Source organism: Penaeus chinensis, chromosome 41 (assembly GCF_019202785.1).
Source record: "Penaeus chinensis breed Huanghai No. 1 chromosome 41, ASM1920278v2, whole genome shotgun sequence".
In the NCBI taxonomy this organism is placed as follows: Eukaryota; Metazoa; Arthropoda; class Malacostraca; order Decapoda; family Penaeidae; genus Penaeus; species Penaeus chinensis.
In genome coordinates this window covers 24,960,689-24,962,576 of record NC_061859.1, presented here as the reverse complement: position 1 = coordinate 24,962,576, position 1,888 = coordinate 24,960,689, and positions in this window count along the sequence as shown.

The window sequence follows — 1,888 nt, the reverse complement described above, 5'->3', positions numbered from 1 at the left end:
TCTCTCCTTTGCCTTCTCTTCTGAGTTTAGTTGTATAATATATGTGTCTGAGTCTGTCTATCTATCTGCCTTTCTGTCTATTCGTCTGTCTTTCTTTCTCTCTGAGAGTCAGACTACAATAGAAAAGCCAGTTTTATAAAACCTTTATAAAACACCGCTAATAAAGCTTATCATTATTTCTGCTAGACTAGCAGGTTTAATTTGGTTTAATTTGATTCCATTTGTTATAAGGAATATTCTTGGTGACATAGTGTCTGTTTCATTTTGCTTCTAAGTTATCCCCTGTGTGCATGGAATAGCCGGGGTTACCATCCACTGGCGGCGAGGGATTTGAACGCAGGTCAGCAAGATTGCTAGACGACATCGCTACCGCTGCACCACACAGCAGGAGCCACACTATGAACAAAAGAGAGGCTCTTATACATACATACAGACACATACACTCTCTCTCTCTCTCTCTGTCTCTCCTTTTCTCTCTATGTCTCACTTTGTCTGTCTGTATGGTAGGTATACAAGTAAAATTATTTGCAGAGCCATAGCTTGCAAAATAGCGACTCAGACTCCAATTTCGCGCTTGCGGGCATTGTCCTATTTATGCAAGCAAAGATTTCCCCATGTGTGGAAATGTGTTTCGCTATTTGCACTTTGTTTCGGGCGAAAATTTCCCTACTTCGATGAACATTTGCGGGAACTGGGTACCTATATCTTTTAAACAAACGCGCGAGCAGGGAATGTTTGGTTGTACAAGGGCGCGAGCAGGGAACGGCCGCCTTTACTAAAGCGCGAGCAGGGAATATCCTCCTGTATAGAAGCGCGAGCAGGGAATGGTCGTCTTTACTAAAGCACGAACAAGGAATGTCTGACTGTACAAAAACGTAAGCAGAGAATACAGGAACAGGGAATCTCTGCCTATACAAAAGCACGAGCGGGCAGGAGAGTGAGCAGGGAATACCTGTACAAGAGCAGGGAATGCCCGCTCAGCCAAATATAGCGGTTGGGAAAATGTCTGGTTAGTGACGTAGTCCAATTTCCGTGTCTCTCTACAGTAACAGAGGCTCTTACAGTCTCTCTCTCTTTTTTCTATTTCTCTCTCTCTCTCTCTCTCTCTCTCTCTCTCTCTCTCTCTCTCTCTCTCTCTCTCTCTCTCTCTCTCTCTCTCTCTCTCTCTCTCTCTCTTTCACCCTTCTCCACACACACATGCTTTGACCTTTAATAGCTTAATTTTGGCGACTTTCCCCGAAAGGTCATACAGTTAAAAAAAAAAAAAAAAAAAAAATAGTCTAAACTACAGAGATAAAGAATTTAGGAAAAAAAAAAAAATAGAATGAGGAGGGGGAAGGTTACAGAGAGAGGGAGGGAGAGAGAGAGAGAGAGAGAAAGAGAGAGAGAGAGAGAGAGAGAGAGAGAGAGAGAGAGAGAGAGAGAGAGAGAGAGATAAAGAGAGAGATTGTGTATGTGGGGGCGGGGGAGAGGGATGATGAAGAGATAAAGATAGCAATGTTTATATATATCTATGTTCTCTTATCAGTTCAAGTTCCTGGAACCGATAAAAAATAATCATTATCTCACAGGAAAATATGAATTGCTTGGCATATTTTCCATACAAGTTTAGGGTCAGTCAAAAATATTGCTAACCCTGAACCTAGCCTTACATGAGATTTATTTCTCTCTCGCTCTCTCTCTCTTTTTTCTTTATCTCTCTCTCTCTCTCTCTCTCTCTCTCTCTCTCTCTCTCTCTCTCTATCTCTCTCTCTCTCTCTCTCTCTCTCTCTCTCTCTTCTCTCTCTCTCTCTCTCTCTCTCTCTCTCTCTGTGTGTGTGTGTGTGTTCATACTGTACTTTGTATCCTCAATAACGAGATTATTTCCCTTCCTCCCTTTGCCCTTCGT